Source organism: Pagrus pagrus, assembly GCF_965226575.1.
Source record: "Pagrus pagrus genome assembly, contig: HAP1_SCAFFOLD_33, whole genome shotgun sequence".
Classification (NCBI taxonomy): domain Eukaryota; kingdom Metazoa; phylum Chordata; class Actinopteri; order Spariformes; family Sparidae; genus Pagrus; species Pagrus pagrus.
The window spans coordinates 411,778-434,337 of record NW_028175430.1 but is presented as its reverse complement, the minus strand read 5'-3'; the positions used below and the strand labels follow the sequence as shown (position 1 = coordinate 434,337).

At 46.0% G+C, this 22,560-nt stretch overlaps 1 long non-coding RNA gene across 1 annotated transcript; it reads right to left on the bottom strand.

Annotated features, from left to right (window-relative positions):
* Positions 1 to 320: 320 nt before the first annotated feature.
* LOC311253697 lies at positions 321 to 4,104 on the bottom strand. The gene is made up of 3 exons (XR_014621818.1): positions 4,033 to 4,104; positions 2,460 to 2,603; positions 321 to 478 (listed from the first exon to the last, which is right to left on the bottom strand). It is a non-coding gene; the product is annotated as an uncharacterized lncRNA (long non-coding RNA).
* Between the last annotated feature and the right edge of the window lie 18,456 nt (positions 4,105 to 22,560).

The window sequence follows — 22,560 nt, the reverse complement described above, 5'->3', positions numbered from 1 at the left end:
TATGACCCACAGCCTAGTCATAATGCTACATATTAACCAAGAGCTGAATACATCAGAACTGGTTTACAGTCTATGATCTTGTCTAGCCTGTACACATTGGAGTCACAACCAAACCATGACAAAGTTCTATGTCAAATATGAACACATCATATAAATAAACCAGAACTGGTCTGAATTTGTGGCTACTGTACATGTCATTATGGTACCTCCAGATACTGTGTTAAATGGTGGCAATGGTCCAGTCTTGTTGGTCTCAGTCAAAGATGAAGATACCTACTGAAGAATTGAAGAAAAAACCAGACACGAGAAACAACTTGTGAACAGTAGAGAACTATTTTATTTTTTTAACATGTGCCACAAACAACAACACAACACAAACAAAACAAACATGAAGATGAACATGAAAATTCTGACTGCGGAACACTGTTGCGGAACACGCTCACTCATGGCCCCACCATTGTCTCCTCTTCATCTGGCCCTTTAAGAAATGCACAAAAGAACATATTTTGTTGACTCAGTAAAGCAGTACTGTGGTTACTGTATATGGTTGCAGTGCAAAACACAAAACCTTATCAGGAGACCAAACAAAAAAGGCCCTGTAAAGTGATATAAAGTTATACAATATTGTGTTCATCAAACACTCTGACAAACTTCACATTTAACCTGAAGTTACAGTAATAAAACATAATGTATATTTGAGTTTGTCTTCATGTTAAAGGGGAATAGTGCACAGCCATTTGATTTTTTGCTATTTTGCTAACCTTTCCTCAGCATTTGTTGGTTCACTGAAGCCAGCCATAATGCAATTAATGGAGCATATCATATACATGTTGCAATGTGTGTATTTGTGTGGTTCTATCCTTTCATAAAAAGATAATGGATACAGGGTGTTTTGGTGTGTCATGATGCTGCCAGCACGAGAGCTGGGATACTGGGTCGGAGGGTCTGATCTTACAAGGTTGGTTTTCAGCCAAGTGACGCTAGGTGGAAGGCAGAGAGCCTCCATTCTCCCTGGAACAAGCCAGCAACATTACTCTGAAGCTGTTTCATTAAAGCATAAGTAAGCGGAATGTTTGTGTTAATATAAGTCTTATATAGTTATATCTTCCGACAGCAATCACTTATATAGAGTGTTTGGTCCGAAACACGGGTCTGTCAGTCACCCTGCTCTGCTGTAAGCCGAGGAGAAAACTTTCCTTGTATCCTACAACCTTTATCCAATGAGGAGAGAGAACGGCATAAAGGGGCGGTCCTCTCTGTGTGTGCAGCCAAGGGATGCACGCGCATGTGTTGACGTAGGGAAGAGGGCGGGGACTGCTAACTCCATCCGCTGACAGGAAGTTAGCCAAAACGACCGGATCGCTTACTTCTGCTTTAAGTAAAAAGTAGGTAAAAATCTTGAATATTTCCTCTTTAATGACTCTCCATGGGGACCCCCAAGATAGCTGTCAGTCTGGTGGTGCGTAATAGGTATCCACAAAACTGGACATTTACTGGACCAGAGGTCTGTGTGCTATGGCACGGTGCTCTGGCGGAACACTGGGGCCATACTCAGATCTAAAAGCCCTCACAAAAGGAGAGAGTTGGGATAAAAGTTGAGGTGAGGTCTCTCTGTCCTGGTTTATTCTTTATATATTATGCCAAGGTAAGTATTATATTCCATTGCAACATGGCTGAGGCTCTCAGTTGGAAGCAACTCCATCCTACATATTAAACCTATCACATATCAAGTCTGAGATGACAATGAGTCAGCTAGCCTCACTCACACAATCGCTGTGTAGTTACATCAGACCTGCCCACATGGTGGAGCTGAAGACCATGAATGCAGCAGTAAAGGGAAAAGTTTGAGGTTAGATAAGACCACATCTTAAGACTCAAAACTTCATCCACTCATGTTAACATTAGAAGTATGTTTTTGTGTTTGATAGGGGGTTCTTTCATTCCAGCTCAATTTAGCAGGGAGATGGCATGTAATATTAATATATTTAAAAATATATTTCAGCTGTTGCTTCATATTCATTAATTTATTTTGTAGATAGAATATTATACTAAAGTCAAATACAGTTTTCATTAAAGATGTGTTTCTAACTGAAATGTGATTTCCCTACTTTTCAGACCCATGTACTGGCTTTTAAGAAAGGCAATGGGTGACAATTCCAGTTACAGTTTACATTACTGTCCCACCACTGCCAAGTGAAATCTTTACATTTACAAGAAAATGGCTATGCTTGCTGCATGGTGGCTGAACAAGCTTCTAATTCCTAAGTGACCATAGCGGAAAAAATGGCAAAAATCACAACACTGCCTTTTTTAATTGTATTTGCTCATTTAGAATTGGGGAGATTTGTTCTGTACTTTGCGCTCGTTTTTTTTTTACATATGCTGACAGCTTCATCTTGATTTCTGCTGTAGAACAGTATCACACATATATTGCAAAATAGGTATTGTAGCTGACTTACGTGCGAGCTGTGTGGCACGCCTTTTCTCCTCTCTCTCTCTCCTCCCACCATCCCTGTCTCCAGCGAGATGAAGCCACCTTTTTATATAAGCCTCCACCTCCTGGTCTGTTGCAGTGGCCGTCAATTGATTGTTTCTGACCGTTCCTAAAAATTGAGAAAACTGTAAAGCTTTGGATAGATTGCACACAATGGTGAGAAATGGCTAACTGCATGACATGCTATATCCTGCCCATAGTTGGGCAGCAATGAATGTAGTTTGAAAACAGTCTAGCCATGACCAGCCAATTACTAAAATTGTAGGAGGAAAACTCTCGCCTTCAGCTGACGAACTGATTGCAGACTGGTGCATCTTAGAGCAGGGGGCAGATAAATAGCTGGAGAAGATGGTGAAGCACATAGTTTTAGATATTTTTATTATGGTGCAGGTTGCTGACATTTCGGCACAGAGTATGTCTTCTTCAAAGCAAACAGAGCAATTTAAGAATGGCAGCTTTAAACTGGTGCCTTATAAAATGTGATTGGGTGTATATGTTGTTGTATTATAAGTATTTTATAACGAGTATTAGACTATCAGCATTTTTAATTAATTGTATTACTTAAAGCTATGGTCTAAGGTCTGAAAGACGATGAGAAGCCGCCATTAGCAGCACCGTGGAGAGCTCCAGAGCTGGAGGGAGACTCGTCGCTCTGGGCGACCCAGCACAGGGTGCTGTATGTGGGGGAGAGGAGTAGGAAGACCGGGGCCTGTAGCTCCGCGGCGCCGTAGTTCGCAGAGCGACCCCGCTCAGGTTGCCGCTGCGGCTAGAAGCGGCTGTGTGTTGGGGAGAGGATCAGGGAGACTCGACGCGGCACCGGTACCAGTAATAACGGCAGCAACACATTCTGTGCTTCTGTACTGTGCTTCTCTGAATCCTAGTGGGGCTTTCAGCGGCATGTGTTTAAACATGTACCCTCTGACTGTTATAATCATATGGATGCTGTTATAATGTGTTGTGATTGAGATCCTGACCCACCAAACATCCTGGAAAGTGACAAAGTTACGTTTTTCGTACAAAATTACATAATCACCATCAGTAAACAGGACGCTGTCTGACTATTTCACTCGCGGGGAGGGATGCTGTTTTCTGGAGGGAAAGTTCACTGCCACAGAGATTTATTTTTCTTGTCTCACACAGAGTCGTTGAACATGGGTCGGCATGTTCTCTGACCACTTTGCCACCACTTCTCAACTGCCTGCTCTGCATTATAGTCCTCAACCTCAGGGAAATGCAATGATATACGGAGGAGGGAATTGAGCATTTTGTTTGAGAGTGAGCGTTTGACATTTTTTTTTTCACTGTCCCGTGACAAAATATAAGTGTGTCCCAGCAGGAATTTTTATGGTCCCCGCCGGGACATCGTTAATTTCGAGCCCTGCTGCCTGGTCATATTAACCTTGTATAAAAACTGAATGTTAACTAGCTAACATTTTTCGCAGCACTGGCAACCTGACAAAACAATGTGAAGTTCCAACAATAAGAGCTGAATGTTTCCCACAGAAATTCATTCATTTATTTTTCGTTCAGGGACTCACCTCACCGTGACTTCTCTCCTCGATCTCCGGCTCGCGCACTTTTTGCTCCCTTGCTCCCTTTCGTCAATTCGAATATGATGCATTCAAAAGACTCGTAATTTGGAAAACTCCAACTTAAAGCGGAAAAAAACATAACGGAAAGTAGAGTTTGAATAAAGATACGATCCTTACAGACTTAATAGCGTTGACTTAATAAAAAAAAAAAAAAAAAAAAAAAAACACTGTCACTGTGGGTGATATGTTCAGGTAAATGTAGGTCAATACATTTTCCAATGTCGACCTGCCAGTCATTTTCTATGTGACACAGAGAGCAGGTGGGAGCGGTTTCTGTTCACAAATGAACTGTCACTCTTGGCCTAGGCTATGCTCTTATTGGCACACTCGGTCAAGGAATGTACAGTATGTTGTGAATTTAATGAATTGAATTGAATTTATTTATTTAAAACAGGGACAATGCACAAAAAAACATTAATCTTGTAAGACAAGAAGAGATGCTTTGAGCCAGGTTATAGTTCCGCCTGTAGTCCCTGGGCAGGTAAAGTTAAAGCAGATACAGTATTAAAATCATTGAAATATGAGTGACATGATGACCATAATATTTTAAAAATAGACAGAATACACTAGTAAAAGCAGGGAACAAGAGCACCAAATCATGAAGTGCACAACAGCACATACTCTCTCTTACTCTTATCACACATTCAAACAGATAACAGTCCAACTATCCTCCTCTAATAACCACATTCATACACATATTAATAACCAGACACGTATACACACATGTAACTCAACAATGTGTGCAAACTCGCTTCCTCAGTAACCAGCGCTTTGACAAGCATGAGAACATGTAGGGATTTGTACATAGAATAAGTTCTGGAAGGACATTCCATTGGCCACACATGAAAATGCATATACTCAAATCAGAGAAAACACAGAATTGTTGGTCAATATATATATATTTTTATAAATTAACTTTGATCAACAAACAACAAATTCATCACAGTCAGCATATTATTTATACTGACAGATAATATTGCACTAAGAGAAGAACAAGTTAAACTTGACTATGCCTACTGTATGTAATTCCTGCTGGTATCAGACGGATAACAACTCTCAGAATTCACCATCCGCTTGTTGTGTTAACTTTTTTCTCTCAGATTTTTATGAACGGTTTTGTTTCTCTTTGTATCATGGGTGCAACATCCGGGCTTGCCATGGGGATGTGTTGTTCATGATAGACATTAGCTTGGATAAAATTCTCACCTCCATAGTGGAGAACACAATTAAGGCAGTTCAGGCCTAAAGGTCTTCAGTCCTCTAACTGCTTCAAGCTCCAGCAAAGAAGCTGGACGGGGGCTCCATTAGTGGCGAGCTTCTTCCAGAATGAGTGAAGGATCAATATTGCAGGTCGTTCATGCTGCAACATTGCCAATCATGCCCATCATGGAACATTTCCACCGAAAAAGGAATATCTACTTGCACTTTGCACTTTGGATTCCTTGTTTTTTCCCCTGTCCGAGACTTAGGCTCGTTGACTCTTTTGTTGCTACTTTATTTCTGTTGGACTTTGATTACCTGTTTATTTACCTCTTTCTAAAATAATAAACTGTTCCATTTGAGTCTGCATTTGGGTCCTGTTATCCCCTATACCCTGAATAGTGGACAGCGGTTCAATGAGAGAAGCAAACTAACTTAACTTAACTTGTCTTGTCTTTTCTTGTCCTGGCACATTTGTACTTCACAAAGTATGGACCCCACAATGTTACTGAACCATATGTGGGCCACTTTAGGCTCACATCCAGATTAGTCGATGCTAACTTGCCGTCTTTCGGCCAAAAATGGCCCAAATGTGTTTCAACAAAGGTGGGCCACCTGTGTGGAACCATATGTGGGCCACTTTAGGCTCACATCCAGATTAGTCGATGCTAACTTGTCGTCTTTCAGCCAAAACTGGCCCAAATGTGTTTCAATAAAGGTGGGCCACGTGTGTGGAGCCATAAGTGGGCCACTTTAGGCTCACATCCAGATTAGTCGATGCTTACTTACCGTCTTTTGGCCAAAACTGGCCCAATTGTGTTTGAGCAAAGGTGGGCCACATGCGTTTTCTCATAAGTGGGCCACATAGGCTCACATCCAGATTAGTCGATGCTAATTTGCTGTCTTTCGGCCAAAACTGGCCCAATTGTGTTTCAGCAAAGGTGGGCCACTTGCGTTTTGTCATATGTGGGCCACTTTAGGCTCACATCCAGATTAGTCGATGCTAATTTGCCGTCTTTCGGCCAAAACTGGCCCAAATGTGTTTCAACAAAGGTGGGCCACGTGTGCTAAACCATATGTGGGCCACTTTAGGCTCACATCCAGATTAGTCGATGCTAATTTGCCGTCTTTCGGCCAAAACTGGCCCAAATGTGTTTCAACAAAGGTGGGCCACTTGCGTTTTGTCATATGTGGGCCACTTTAGGCTCACATCCAGATTAGTCGATGCTAATTTGCCGTCTTTCGGCCAAAACTGGCCCAAATGTGTTTCAACAAAGGTGGGCCACGTGTGCTAAACCATATGTGGGCGACTTTAGGCTCACATCTAGATTAGTCGATGCTAATTTGCCGTCTTTCGGCCAAAACTGGCCCAAATGTGTTTCAACAAAGGTGGGCCACTTGTGTTTTCTCATATGTGGGCCACTTTAGGCTCACATCCAGATTAGTCGATGCTAATTTGCCGTCTTTCGGCCAAAACTGGCCCAAATGTGTTTCAACAAAGGTGGGCCACGTGTGCTAAACCACATGTGGGCCACTTTAGGCTCACATCCAGATTAGTCGATGCTTACTTGCCGTCCCTCGGCCAAAACTGGCCCAATTGTGTTTCAGCAAAGGTGGGCCACTTGTATTTTCTCATATGTTGGCCACTTTAGGCTCACATCCAGATTAGTCGATGCTAATTTGCCGTCTTTTGCCCAAAACTGGCCCAAATGTGTTTCAGCAAAGGTGGGCCACGTGTGCTGAACCATATGTGGCCCAGCCTTGGTTCACTTAAGGAATAACCATTCCCTACTCTGCCACGTATTTGCCAAAGATGGGCCATATCTGTTTTGTGATATAAGGGCCGAATGTAGCATTTACCACATGGGCCAGTTTAGGCTCACATCTGTTTTGTGCGGGCCAGAAGAATGCCTACAGTGCCGGATTGTTGCCTGAAGTGGCCCACATCCGTATGCTATCTGGGAAAGCACAAAACTAACAGAACCCCTTTAAATCTAACCCCAGTACTGTGGCACTAATAACCCCTCATATAGCTGTGCCACTTTTCCCACAGAACACATACATTAACAATATTTCAAAACAATTAACACACATAGTTTAGTCCATGGTCACCTGACCCATGGAAGCGCGCCACAGTGCGCTACTTATGACGTGGCCCGGAACTGCCTCGGTTCGGCCCGTGAACCCGAGACAGACCTCTGCAGCAACAGCAGGTGAGCGTGTGTGTAGGTGTGTGTGTGTGTGTGTGTGTGTGTGTGACGACCCACGGAGGGGAGAACAGAGTTCAGGGTAAAAAGTTTATGTCACTGCTGGACCGCGAGATGCGGCCGGCGGGGAAACAGGTGATAAGGAGCTTGGCTCCGCCGGAACAATGAGGGCGCAGCGCGCCCCACCGGCACTCTCTGACAGAGAGAGCGCGCCGGTCAGGAAATGACGGGCGTTCAACAGCGCTCCGCCACATTATCCCCCTCCTCCCCGAGGTTGACGATGTGCGGCAACCTGGAGAGATAGTCTGCCACAACATTGGTCTTGCCCGCTCGGTGTCGGATCTGGAACTGGAACGGCTGGAGAGAGAGGTACCAGCGGGTGAGACGACTGTTGTGGTCTTTCATGGAGTTAATCCAGGTCAGAGCCCTGTGATCAGTCTCTAAGTCAAACTCTCTCCCCAGCAGGTAGTACCTCAAACTCTCCAGGGCCCATTTGATGGCCAGGCCCTCCTTCTCCACAGTGGAGTACCTGGTCTCCCGTGGCAGCAGCTTCCGGCTCAGGTACAGCACCGGTCGCTCGTCACCAGGCTCACCTTGGGCCAGGACTGCCCCCAGTCCCACCGCTGAGGCATCGGTCTGAACCAGGAACCGCTGGCTGAAGTCAGGGCTCCTCAGAACTGGCGAAGAGCACAAACAGGCCTTGAGAGCTTGGAACGCCGCCTCGCAGTCCTCGTTCCAGATGACCGGGTTCCTCTGGTCCTTCGCCGTCAGTGCTGTCAGAGGTGCTGCGAGGGTGGCGAACTGTGGGACGAACCTCCTGTACCAGCCGGCCAAGCCCAAGAAGGACCTCACCTCCTTCTTCGTGCGAGGGCGTGGGCAGCTACGGATGGCCTCGACCTTGTCCACCTGTGGTCGGACCTCCCCTCGTCCAAGCCGGTACCCCAAGTACTTCGCCTCCTCCCAGGCCCATTGACACTTGGCTGGATTCAGCGTCAGGCCTGCCTGCTGGATCTGGCCCAGGACTCGCTCCAGATCATGCAGGTGCTGCTCCCAGGTGGCACTGAAGATGACCACGTCATCGAGGTAGGTAGCACTGCAGTCCTCACACCTCCGCAGGACACGGTCCATCAGCCTCTGGAAAGTTGCTGGTGCTCCATGTAGGCCGAAGGGCATCACCGTGAACTGGAAGAGGCCAGCAGGTGTCTGGAACGCTGTGCAGGGACGACTGGACGCTTCCAGGGGTACCTGCCAGTACCCTTTACAGAGGTCCAGGGTGGTGATGAACCTAGCCCGACCAATCCTCTCCAGCAGGTCGTCGATCCGGGGCATCGGGTAGGCGTCGAACTCTGACATGGCGTTGACCTTCCTGAAGTCCATGCAGATGCGCAGGGAACCGTCCTTCTTCCCCACAATGACCACCGGGCTACACCACTCAGACTGCGACGGCTCGATCACCCCCAAGCGCTGCATCTCCTCCACCTCCTTCTGAAGTTTGGCCACCAGGTGCTGGGGCACCCGGTAGGCCCTCTGACGAACCGGCCCCTTGTCTTTCAGCCGGACCACATGCTCCACGAGGTCAGTCTTCCCCGGGTTGGCCGCGAAGAGCTTGGCGACCCGCTGGAACACCTGGCACAGCTGGCTGGACTGGGCTGCAGAGAGGTGCCCGAGAGCAGGCTCCGCAGACTGGCTCAGGTCGGCGAAGGTAGACTCCTCCTCCCCCGCGCTGTCCACCGCCGTCACCAGCAGAGACGCCACGGGAACCCGAGCCTCCCTCCACTCCTTCAGCAGGTTGACGTGGTAAACCTGCTTTGCCCTTTTCTTGTCCGGGTGGTGGATCTCGTAGGTCACCGGGCCCATCTTCCTGAGGACGGTGTACGGGCCCTGCCATTTGGCCAGCAGCTTGCTGTTGGAGGATGGCAGGAGGAGTAGGACCTTCTGGCCAGGCTGGAACTCTCTGTGCCTGGCCTGTCGGTCGTACCACGCCTTCTGGGTCTGCTTGGCCTCACGAAGGTTGACCTCGGCCTCGTCTCGGTACCTTGCCAACCGGTCCCTCATCTCCAGCACGAACTGGACCACACCACGGTCACTGGTGCCAGTTGCGGGAGACTCCCAGGTCTTCCGCAGCAGATCCAATGGCCCCTGTACCTCCCAGCCATACAGAAGCTCAAACGGGGAAAACCCTGTGGACGCTTGGGGAACCTCCCGGTAGGCGAAAAGCAGGTAGGGCAGCCACTGGTCCCAGTCTCTCCCAGTGTCGGCCACAAACTTCTGCAGCATCTTCTTCAGGGTCTGAATGAAGCGCTCGACCAGGCCGTCCGTCTGAGGGTGGTCTTGATCGCCGAAATCCCCAGTGCCGGTGGAAGAGCTGCAGGAGTCTGGAGGTGAAGTTGGTCCCCTGGTCTGTGATGATCTCGTCCGGTACACCAACCCTGGAAAACAACTGAACAAGACAACGCAGAACAGCAGGAGCAGTGACTGTGCGCAGGGGGAAAGCCTCTGGGAACCGTGTGGCGTAGTCACAGAGCACCAGGATGTACTGGTGCCCCCCACTGCTCTTCACCAATGGGCCCACAATGTCCATGGCCACACGCCTAAACGGAGTGGAGATCATGGGCAGGGGTTGTAGGTAGGCTCGGTCGGACTGGCAGACATAGCAAGTTTTCTGACAGGTGGGACAGGTTTTGCAGAAGGTTTGCACATCAACATACATGGAAGGCCAATAGAACCTGGGGGATATGCGCAAATAGGTTTTGTTGCGGCCAAGATGACCTGCCCAAGGCAAGGTGTGTGCCAGGTGCATTATCATCGGCCGGCATGACACAGGAACCACAAGGCGTTTGACCCCCTCCGCCACTGCATACAAAACATCACTGTCAACAACAAAACATTCTTTCTCCCCTTTTGACATATCCAGCCCCCCAACCACCTTGGCGAACAAGGACTTCAGAGTCCCATCCTCCCTTTGCAGGGCCCCAATGTCCTCTGGCACCTCCCACATGCCCTTTGCCAGTCCCTTTGCACAGTCCGGCTCCCGGGACTTCAGCCCCTTTTCAAACCGCCGCTGGCGGCGAGACTTCCTGGGCCCCTTCATGGGCCCCTCAAACAAACTGCTGTCCAGGGTTGAAAAGAGTTCTGGATCGGGCCCCTTTTTCGGCCCTGGGTCGGCTGTCACCCCCGCCCTGGCCTGGGTGCGGGTGATCACATAACCGGACAAACCCTTCCCCAGGTCACTGTCTTTGGGGCCGGCCTCCAGCAGCACGTCCAGCAGCACAGGTAAGTCCCACCCCAGGATAGCAGCAACAGGTAACCTTTCCACCAGCCCGACCGTCAGCAGGTAAGGTTGCTCATCCACCACCACCGTCACCTCAGCTGTGGGGTAGGAATGGCTGTCCCCGTGCACACACAAAATGTCTTCCTGTCTGCTATAATCCACCACGCCCGTTGGCACCAACTCCCTTCGGACCAGCGTCAGGAAGCTCCCCGAGTCAACCAGAGCAGTCACAGACTCACCATTAATGGTAACGTCCTTAAAACGCTGTTGCCCTCCCCCAGCACTTGCAACCTCAGCCCGAGGAGTGTAGCATGCCCCGCTAAGCTTAGCTTTTCTGATGGGGCACAACGAAGCCTTGTGCCCTGCTTGCTGGCGGTAGAAACAGATGAACTCGTTGCCGGGGCTGCGCTGGCGAGGTGTGGGCCGGGATTCTCCAGGCGGATGCTGGCTGGCTCTGGCTGCTGGTCTGGGCTGCGACGAAACCTGGCGACTGGGACCACCGTGATAAGCAGGCGGGCCTCCCCTCCGTGCGTTGAGGTACTGCAGCGCTAGCTTGCCTGCAGCTAACCCATCCGTTGGCTTGTGCTCCTTCACCCAGGTGCGGATGTCTGTTGGGAAGACTCGCAGCAGCTGCTCCAAGATGACCTGCTCACCGATCTGCTCCTTGGTATGCTGCTCTGGCCGAATCCATCGACGGTAGAGACCCTTTAAGCGGTGGTAAGTTTCTGTTGGGTTCTCTCCCGGTGGAACTGCCATGGCCCGGAACTGCTGGCGATACGTCTCCGGTGAGACGTCAAACTTGGTCAGGAGTGCCGCCTTCAGGTCCGGGTATGAATGAGCCCTCTCCTCGTCCATAGCGGTGTACGCCTCTAGCGCCTTCCCAGTGAGTAGCGGCACCAGGCGACACGCCCACTCACCATCTGGCCAACCACACGTTCTGGCAATCCACTCGAAGCGAAGCAGGTAATTTCCAATGTCCTCCCCAGCCAGGTACTGGGGAATCTTGGGGTCACCAAAGGGTCTGCTCTCCGGCCTCGGAGGTTCTGTCCCACTGCTCACCCCAAACCTTGCCGTCCTTAAGGGTGAACTGCGGCGCGGTGCAGCAGGTGTAGGTAAGTCCATTCTAAGGCTCATCAGCGACCTCTCAGATGGTGATAGGGACCCAGGTGCAGGGACAGGTGCTACCGGCCTCGGCCCTGCCACTGCCTGATCCAGTTGCGGGGATGGCCACGAAGCCTGGAGTCCCCTGAGCTCTGCCAGGAACCCCTCCTCTCTTCTCTGCTGTCCCTCCAGGAAGGTCCTCATGACCGCCACCAGCTCCTCTCCTGGACTTGGAGCTCCAGGGCCGGCCTGCCGGACTGGGGCCGCCGCACCCCCTTCGTCCTCCTCGGCTGTGGACCAGGCTCCCTCCTCGCCATCTTTGTCCTGCACTGGTTCCTCCTTTTGTGAGCGCAACCCAGTACCCGTCTTCCTGTGTACCGGATGCGCCCTCGTCGACTGGCCATCCCACTTCTGACACCAAATGTCGGGGTTCGATACTTTGAAACGCTGGTTTGGAAAGATGATGGCCCAGTCGGCAAACTTTAGTTTGGTGATTTTCTTTTTATTACACCAAAAACCCAAAGACAAAAATACCCACAGGTGGCAAAGCAACAAAAAAAACGCAGGAATATTTACAATATGACAGAGTAAAAAAAATATTTACAAGGAACAGGCAGCAACTGTTATCCACATGCCACTCAGCCGAATCCTTCCTTCAAGTGAGCCGAGCTCTCTTTAAAAACCCCCTTGGCCCCTCCCCCGGGCAAACCAATTAACAAAACACAGGGGTTAAGAAACATAAACTGGGAAACAAAGCACAAAACTAACAGAACCCCTTTAAATATAACCCCAGTACTGTGGCACTAATAACCCCTCATATGGCTGTGCCACTTTTCCCACAGAACACATACATTAACAATATTTCAAAACAATTAACACACATAGTTTAGTCCATGGTCGCCTGACCCATGGAAGCACGCCACAGTGCGCTACTTATGACGTGGCCCGGAACTGCCTCGGTTCGGCCCGTGAACCCGAGACAGACCTCCGCAGCAACAGCAGGTGAGCATGTGTGTAGGTGTGTGTGTGTGTGTGTGTGTGTGTGTGTACGTGTCGCGTAGGCGCCGAGTGTGCACCCTCGACAACCCACGGAGGGGAGAACAGAGTTCAGGGTAAAAAGTTTATGTCACTGCTGGACCGCGACATGCGGCCGGCGGGGAAACAGGTGATAAGGAGCTTGGCTCTGCCGGAACAATGAGGCGCCCCACCGGTACTCTCTGAGAGAGAGAGCGCGCCGGTCAGGAAATGACGGGCGTTCAACAGCGCTCCGCCACACAAATTCAACCAGTTCAGGCTAGAAAACCTGTTTGAAAGATCTTTTTTCAGTGAAATGCAGCTTAGGCGACTGTACAGTGCAAAAACAGGCTCCTCTTGCTCTGAAACGCTCATTTTTCACATAAGCCACTTTTCACCCTTAATGAATTAAATTCCAGGTAAAAACTCCTTTGCCATGAAGAAGATCCAAATTCAACCAGTTCAGGATAGAAAACCTGTTTGAAAGACCTTTTTTCAGTGAAATGCAGCTTAGGCTACTGTACAGCGCAAAAACAGGCTCCTCTCGCTCTGAAACGTCTATTTTTGACATAAGCCAGTTTTCAGCCTTAATGAATTAAATTCCAGGTAAAAACTCCTTTGCCATGGAGAAGATCCAAATTCAACCAGTTCAGGCTAGAAAACCTGTTTGAAAGACCTTTTTTCAGTGAAATGCAGCTTAGTGCAAAAACAGGCTCCTCTCGCTCTGAAACGCTCATTTTTGACATAAGCCACTTTTCAGTCTTAATGAATTAAATTCCAGGTAAAAACTCCTTTGCCATGAAGAAGATCCAAATTCAACCAGTTCAGGCTAGAAAACTTGTTTGAAAGACCTTTTTTCAGTGAAATGCAGCTTAGGCTACTGTACAGTGCAGAAACAGGCTCCTCTCGCTCTGAAATGCTCATTTTTGACATAAGCCAGTTTTCACCCTTAATGAATTAAATTCCAGGTAAAAACTCCTTTGCCATGAAGAAGATCCAAATTCAACCAGTTCAGGCTAGAAAACCTGTTTGAAAGACCTTTTTTAAGTGAAATGCAGTTTAGTGCAAAAACAGGCTCCTCTCGCTCTGAAACGCTAATTTTTCACATAAGCCACTTTTCAGCCTTAGGCGACTGTACAGTGCAAAAACAGGCTCCTATCGCTCTGAAACGCTCATTTTTCACATAAGCCACTTTTCAGCGCAAAAACAGGCTCCTCTCGCTCTGAAACGCTCATTTTTGACATAAGCCACTTTTCAGTCTTAATGAATTAAATTCCAGGTAAAAACTCCTTTGCCATGAAGAAGATCCAAATTCAACCAGTTCAGGCTAGAAAACCTGTTTGAAAGACCTTTTTTCAGTGAAATGCAGCTTAGGCTACTGTACAGTGCAGAAACAGGCTCCTCTCGCTCTGAAATGCTCATTTTTGACATAAGCCAGTTTTCACCCTTAATGAATTAAATTCCAGGTAAAAACTCCTTTGCCATGAAGAAGATCCAAATTCAACCAGTTCAGGCTAGAAAACTTGTTTGAAAGACCTTTTTTCAGTGAAATGCAGCTTAGGCTACTGTACAGTGCAGAAACAGGCTCCTCTCGCTCTGAAATGCTCATTTTTGACATAAGCCAGTTTTCACCCTTAATGAATTAAATTCCAGGTAAAAACTCCTTTGCCATGAAGAAGATCCAAATTCAACCAGTTCAGGCTAGAAAACCTGTTTGAAAGACCTTTTTTAAGTGAAATGCAGTTTAGTGCAAAAACAGGCTCCTCTCGCTCTGAAACGCTCATTTTTCACATAAGCCACTTTTCAGCCTTAGGCGACTGTACAGTGCAAAAACAGGCTCCTCTCGCTCTGAAACGCTCATTTTTCACATAAGCCACTTTTCAGCCTTAATGAATGAAATTCCAGGTAAAAACTCCTTTGCCATGAAGAAGATCCAAATTCAACCAGTTCAGGCTAGAAAACCTGTTTGAAAGACCGTTTTTCAGTGAAATGCAGCTTAGTGCAAAAACAGGCTCCTCTCGCTCTGAAACGCTCATTTTTGACATAAGCCACTTTTCAGTCTTAATGAATTTAATTCCAGGTAAAAACTCCTTTGCCATGAAGAAGATCCAAATTCAACCAGTTCAGGCTAGAAAACTTGTTTGAAAGACCTTTTTTCAGTGAAATGCAGCTTAGGCTACTGTACAGTGCAGAAACAGGCTCCTCTCGCTCTGAAATGCTCATTTTTGACATAAGTCAGTTTTCACCCTTAATCTATTAAATTCCAGGTAAAAACTCCTTTGCCATGAAGAAGATCCAAATTCAACCTGTTCAGGCTAGAAAACTTCTTTGAAAGACCTTTTTTCAGTGAAATGCAGCTTAGACAAAAATAGGCTCCTCTCGCTCTGAAAGGCTCATTTTTGACATAAGCCAGTTTTCACCCTTAATGAATTAAATTCCAGGTAAAAACTTGTTTGCTATGAAGACAAGGGCGCAATTTCCACTGGGGACAGGGGGGACATGTCCGCCCCACTTTTCAAAATCATGTTTTTGTCCCCCCCACTTTTTACACTTTGAAAACTAACAGTAGGCACAGGCTGTAATTGCAAAACAACAAGAAACCCTGCGTAAACTGACCGCTCGGAAGCCCCCCTCACACTACGTGCTCAATCAAAGACACAGACAGGACGCGGCACAGCAGCAAAAAGATGAAAAGGAGCCGACAGCTCAACTTAAAGTCCTTATTTGGAACGGGACTAAAAAGGAAGAAAGAAAATGTGAGTTGATTAGTCATTACTGGTATTTCTAACTTTACTCTATACACTATTGTAGCTAACGTTAGCTAACTAATATGTTAAACCAGGCGCTTAGCCATCTCTGTTTAAAACGTGTATGCAGCGCACTGATCACACAAGGAAGAGAGGAGGTGAAAAGAGACAACAACACCGTTACCTGTTGTATACTGGCCTCAGGCTGTACGATCGCTAAAACGCTGACGACCAGTGAGTAACGAGTTTGAAAGTAGCCTCTAACTTAATCAATCAATCAATCAATCACATTTTATTTGTATAGCACTTTACAATAGCCAGACGGTACCCAAAGTGCTTTACATCAAAACAATAAAATAATACATAAAAGCAATACATAAAAAACACAGGAAAGTGCTACAGTGCTGCAAGAAAACACAAGAAAGTACTACTAGTGCTGCAGGGTGTTAAAGGCCCTCCAAAAGTGCATTAAGTAAAAAACAGGCAAAATAAGTACACCTAAGAGCAGGACTACCCTAGTCAGAGTTAAATGCCAATCTAAAAAAGTGTGTCTTCAGCTTCGATTTAAAAAGGCTGAGGTCAGTAGTGGTGCGAATGTCAGGGGGCAGTCTGTTCCACAGCCTGGGAGCTGTGACAGCAAAAGAACGATCGCCCCACTGTTTAAGTCTTGACCTTGGTACCTCTAACAGGAGCTGGCCGGAAGAATGGAGGGCCCTGCCATGATCGCGGACAGTTAAAATCTCTGACAGGTAGGAGGGAGCCAGGCCATTAATGGAGTAAAAAACAAACAATAAAAGTTTAAAATCAATTCTAAAACGAACTGGAAGCCAGTGGAGTGACGACAGCACAGGGGTAATGTGTTCACACCTGGACGTGCCTGTTAAAAATCGGGCAGCAGCGTTCTGAACAAGTTGGAGACGCGAGATTAAAGACTGGCTTCATGAACGCAGCTCAAACCAACCCGGTGCCTCAGCAGGATGACCAAGCCTTGATAAATACACCGGATCCGCGCATCCTCATGCATTTCAGCCGGGTCGCTACCGGAGCTAAATTAAAAAAATAAATAAAAATAAAAATAAAAGCGCTCCTTGCGGTGGAGCTGAGAACAGCGGAGTTTCCTCTACTACAGCTGAACAGCTGACATGTGGTCAAGACGTACAGACCTGTCACAGTCTCACGGTGCATTTCATAATTATAAACTTCAACCTCAGAGCTCTCTGTCCTCAGACTGTCCTCACCTGTCCTGAACATCACACAGGGACAACATGGAGCCATGGAGCTGCTTGTGTGATTGGTTACTGAGTTGAGTTGATTTGTGTCTGACTGTCAGTCTGTGACCAACACTGTCTATGGTGCTGAAAGCTCAAGCAGGTTGATGTCTGGCTGAGTCAGTAGCTACCATGTCTTTGGTACAACACAAACATTAAATGGACACAGACAGTCTACAATTAACATGGTAGCTACATGGCTTAGACATGGTAGCCACTGACTCAGACAGTGACCTGTGTGTGTGTGTGTGTCAGAGGGGGTGATCTGTGGCATTGTCTTCTGCAGAAATATTTAGTGTGACTAGCATGTTTAAATAATGGAATAAATGCAATGTTTAAATAACTATCACAAGGGCCCATCGAGAATGCTCCCCCCTCTCTGTGCTGAGACCCACGCTCCGCCACTGGCAGTATGGCTAATGACAAAATAGTAGGCTAGGGTTAAATAGAAATGGCATGATTTAAGCTCTACGCAGGCAGAAATCGAGCGCACTGTGGTGTAGTGAAGAATGAAAACCAACTTGTAAGCTCAAGGGACTTTACTCAACATCTTCAGCAGGAAGTACAGCTTCATAACAACAGCTCCTTCTTCTTCTCTTCACCTACATACATAGTCCTGTCTTATTCAGTGGTGCCATCTAGTGACACTCCAACGTAACAGCGTTACAGAACACAACACGCGCTATGCGTACACAAATTTGCCGTTCCTACTTGTGTCCCCCCCACTTCTGAAACTAAAGTTTCGCCCATGGTTAAGTATATTTCTCCAGGAAAGTTTCTTCTGCCTCTCAAGTTTATAATTACAGTTTATAATTCAAGAGAAGGTCCGAACAGTCTGATGACATTATTTTGCATATGAATTAGCCATGTGCTTCTGTTCCTTCGCAGACCATGTCAATAACACTCGAAGACATAGTGTAGTCGGATTCTCTGAGCACCGCAGACAGTTCAGTCCTTTTGAATTCTCATTCACATCTTTCTTTGACCTCATGACGCTTTCCAACAAGGTCAAGGTGTGGTTTGGTAAACACTAGGAGGTCATTTTTGACTATGCGCGTTCCTCCCAAAACGGCGCTGACGTCCCCTGCAGAGTTTAATCTTGACATTTTCAATACGTCTTTGTATAAAATCACAATCGAGTAAGTCGACATTAAAAAAAAAAGCGTTTAGCATGGAAATGTAATTTGTTACATACTGGTTGAAATAAAATCCATGGTGACTACAGCTGTGGCTAGTGGTTGTGGCTAACCTTGCATGCCACCATATGCACAAAGGATTGTGCCATCAGAACAGCTCATGGCAGTCTATCACAGATGTTAATCATTAAAATCTGAATCACTTTCACTGTTTGTTTCAATCTCGTAATTTATGTATTTTGTAACTTTACAATCGACCTAATACGGCTTGGCTTTATTCGCGGACTTCATGCTACGAGGATACAATAGACGATAGTAATTAAGGTTTCAAACATTTAGTAAATGGGGTAATTTGAATGTCGACAAGATAACATGCAAAAATTAATTTAAAAAAAATAGTATCGCAAACATACCTCCAGTCCTCAGTCAACTTCTCTGCACGATCCGCTTCTCCGATTGCATTCTCAGGCAGTGGGAAACTTCACTACTGTTATGGCCTCAAATTGAAAGGAAACTTTTATCAAATGTTTCAATGCAAAAATACTACAGATTGAGGTAATTACTCCCATATTAAATAATTACTTCAAATATAGTTTTAAGCAGAGTGAATACTACGAAAACTGCCTATTAAAAATGAAATAATCTTAATATTCTCAGTCATGCAAGCCATGGGATGGTTTTGATTAGTAAAAATGAGTTAAAATATTTTTTTATCTTCAAATAATTTCAAATCATAAAGGGATTAAGAAGTTAAACATGTATTAATAATCATTATTTATTCAGTTCCAGGAAATCAGTAATTCCTGCCTGCCTTGAACGCAGCAGTGTTTTTGGAGGGAGTTTGGAGGTGCAGGTGCATTGAAAGCTCCCCTCCCCCACCCTGACTTGCACCTGACCTGACTGTGAACTTTCAGAGGAGCATGTAGTATGGCACTTATTCAATCTGAGATACAGAGCAGCACAAGTCTGAACTTTTTAAATGCTGTTTATCTTTAATAGGGATTTTCACATATTTTATACCAGATATGTATATTTAAATTACTATTGAAAATAAAATAAAAAATACAATTAGAATTTTTCTTTTCTATTAAATTTTGTAACTTGTAAGAAATGACTTATCATGGAAGGCTGAATATTGAGACAATATTTAGGAAAGACTGATATTTTAGCTCTGGCAGCTCATTGTAGTGACACTGAAGGTCAGTTTCTAAGCCTGTTGAGTGGCATCCTATGGTGGCATCCCCTCCCCCACCCTGAGTCCTCTCTTAACAGCCTTAGCTTTGAAGTCTGTCTTCTCCCTCTCACTAGAGAGATTTCTGATGCTGCTCGGGAAATTGCCTCCATACAGAATTGGGGGAGCATACGTCAGTCCGACCACCCAAAAGTCCGACTACCCATTAATCCGAGTTACTTTACAGTGTTAGGGTTAGGCTAAGGCAAATGTAATCAAATAATGCCCTATTTGCATATTTAAATATATATTCATGGAAACCTCCAATACAAAGGATGTTCTTATTCATGTCAGTGATCAACCTGTGAAGTTTCATGGATATATCTCTTAGTTTAAATTTTTGCCCTATTCACCTCAATTATACAGGGGCTAATATTGTGGTGGCCATATTGGATTTCCAGCAAAAAATTAACTTGCTTGTCCATATAGGTTGTAATCCTACTGGGTCATAGATATTTTTCTGGTGGCCAACCTTTTATAACATTGCAAATGCAGCACCCCGGGTGGATCATCTTATTTGTCCTCCAACATGTCAATCATTCTGAGGAAATGCTCACGTCACGCTGTCATGCATGCTCTTTCCTGGCTCGTTTCCACTAGCTGCACGTGCACTTTGATTATTTATGTGTCCCATGAAATGTCTGCGAGGACTTTTACCCCAGTTGGTGTGACAGTGGAGCATTACCGGCGGCCCGGTGGATGGTGCAGCGGGGGCTCCACCGGCCGGGACCGCACAGTAAAGCCGGGGGCATGGAGGGGGTGAAAGGGGAGGCTATACAGTAGGATATACAGTAACATGTTTTAATAAAAGTATTTTAAACATGCACAGAACAGTAACACTCTTGCATAAAAGGTATGCCCCAGTGGTCAGCATAATCCGACTCGAAGCAGACTGGTGCATTTGTGTGCAGATTAAGAGGAATAACAGAGTTTGTCATCCTGAATGTGTACAGAGTGTTTTGAATAGGAAAGCTAAGTAGCTTTAGAAAGCTCTAATCATTATGGGACAAAAATATTTTTGTATGACACTTATAAGTGAGCAACATAAAAATCTGGCTAAATCCCTTCAATCCTGTTTTTTCACCTTTAATACCCCCTGTCTCTTTGGCTGCCATGCAGCCCCCTTTCACCTTAGAGACCCCAAAATTTGCATGGAGGTTGTCTTGGGGCCCCTACACAAGAATACGAAAGCAAAATATAAGTCATTTAGAAAAAAGGTCCTTTTCAAAAACCCAAGGGTGTTACACCCTCTGACATACTGACAAATTTATAGCATTTTTTTTATAGAGGTCGTGGAAGTCTGAGCTTTTGATATGTTGTTCTGTAGCCCCAGATGAGTAGATAAGCATTGGTTTGGCTTTGATTAAACATCTACTTTTTGGTAGGCGGGCCTTCAAACTTTCACATTTTTAAACCAAATGAGGCTCACCATTCCAACAAACTGAATGACTTGAAACTTGTTATCTATTCCAAAAGCTCACAACTGCTGGCCACTAGGAAAGCGAAGAACGCTCCAATTATGGGACCAAAATGTTCTTGTATTACAATTTTAGCTGAGCAACATACTCAAATCGTATTCATTTAGAATAAAGTTTTGATATTTTTGTTAAACAGTTTTACATGTCTTTTTTGGCCTTAAATGGCCCCCTTTGACGCTAGAGACCCTAAATTTTGCACGGTGGTTGACCCCCCAATACAAGTGTGCCTAAGGATTTTTCATATTGCAGGTTATACTGGTTTACAAAATAAATGTAATGTGTGAAAAATACCATTTGAAAAGTTGAGTGAGGATTTGAAATGTTTTTTCAAGACACAAGAGCACAAATTTAACCGAAAAAGTGAGCACAGCGCCTAAAAACTCTCTCTGTCTCTCTCTTTTTTTTTTTCCAACATCGCGTCATATTACGTCACAAGAGGGAGTTGTATGCTAGCAGCTGCCATAGCTTAGTGTGGGAGCAGATGGCTATTTGTCAGAGCGGTCGTCTTATCGTGAGTCAGTGTGTTTACAGCAGGTTTGGATTGCGTTATCATGGACATGGTAAATTATTCAGTTTGTGGTGGTTTCACAAACTCCAGCCTGTCACGACATCGAGTCCACCGGTCCACCAGAAAAAAAACGGTGCTATCTTCCGTGCCTGGGTGCGTGTTGTGCAGCTGAAGAGACGGGGCTTGACCTCTGCGTCAGCTACGAAAAACTCGGTTGTGTGTCGCTCAGTTTAAACCAGAGGATTATCACTCCAGCGATCTGATGGAGTTCAACTGGGATTCCGAAGCAAGAACTGTGCGACCCCCCGCCCCCCTCTCCCCTCCAACCCCCGGTGCGGTGCGGTGCCTTCGGTGCCGACAGCCTCATCCGGACCGCTGTCTGTCAGCAGCTGCTGGTGCTGCCGCCCCGGCAGGAGACAGTAACGGATCAGACAGAGACTCAGCTGAACGTGAACAGCCACTTGTAAGTCTTGTTTTATAACATTTGCGTGAGCTAGAGTGGGTGACATCATCGCTAGAGTGGAGAGCAGCTGCAAAAACTTGAGAAAAAACTCTCTTCATCTTGATTTGGGTCCCACAGCTTTTACTTCACATAGACAATATATACATAGAAATGTAGGAAATCTTGTTGGCTTTCAGGTGATGTTCTTATTTCAGATGTAGGACTTAAACTTTTGGCTGTAGAAGCCCTCGAGCGACAAGCACTCCAGCAACTCCCCCATAAGCTGCAGTGTTAACTTTGAGCCTAAATTTCTGGAGTGGAGCAGACGGTACCGGTTTTGTCTCTCGCTCTGGCTCCCTCATTTTTCACTTTACAGAAATAAAAAAGACATCACATGGTTCAGCAATGTCTCCTGTTACTCACTGTATACATATTTTGGCCATAACCATTACACTTTTTTCTAAACCTGCAGGAGTTTGGGAGGTGTTTTCCCATTCATTCTTATGGGGACATTTTCAACTTTGGTTCTGCTATTGCTCCAGCATATGCAGCTACAGAAACTGTTTGGCTGTCAAACTGTTCAGCTTTTTAAGCTCTTTCAGCCTATTACTTTTCAGCTTTTCAGCCTTTTCATCCTTTTCAAATATTCAGCTTCATGTTCAGCTAGAGAAACCATCCAATTATCAAAATGTTCAGCTTTTTAAGCTCTTTGAACCTATTACTTTTCCGCCTTTGACTTTTCAGCTTTTGAAAAAAGACAGCTTTTTCTGCAAATTCTTGACCATTCATTCTCATAGTTGTATGCATTTTTTATGCATTAGGCAAGTGTTTTCCAGCACATTCAGCAGATTTCCGAAATCACTTCAGCCGT